This window comes from Arachis ipaensis, chromosome B02 (assembly GCF_000816755.2).
Source record: "Arachis ipaensis cultivar K30076 chromosome B02, Araip1.1, whole genome shotgun sequence".
Classification (NCBI taxonomy): Eukaryota; Viridiplantae; Streptophyta; class Magnoliopsida; order Fabales; family Fabaceae; genus Arachis; species Arachis ipaensis.
The window spans coordinates 94,439,233-94,439,718 of NC_029786.2; positions in this window are offsets into that span (position 1 = coordinate 94,439,233).

Consider the following 486-nt stretch of genomic DNA (forward strand, 5'->3'; position numbering starts at 1 on the left):
AAGATAGATATTTATTAAAATTATAGATATGACTATTTGAACCAATAATAATACTAAAAATGAAATTCTTCAGCGAACCAAAAAAAATAAATAAATAAATTTGAACTTATCTAGATCGAAAAAAAAAATTTGATAATTACAAATAAATAATTTGAACTTTCACATAGATTCAAATTTTACTTTCCTTGCTTTTCAAAACATGAATCACTGTTCCTTTTTCATTCACATAATAAGACTAAGAAGCACTGCCTCAATTTATCACCATTGATCCACCCTGATCTGCGGACTACTCCTCCTCCACAGTTGTGCATCGATATACACGGAGGAAATATTATTGATGTATGGAAAAAAATTAAAACTTTGGAATTTGTACTCTTTAATGTAAAGAAATTAACTTGTATAGTAATAAAACGAGGGAGTAATCCCCTTTTGTAAATAGTACAGTTTTACCAAATTGATCTAATAAGTATAAGTAGTATAAAGAAT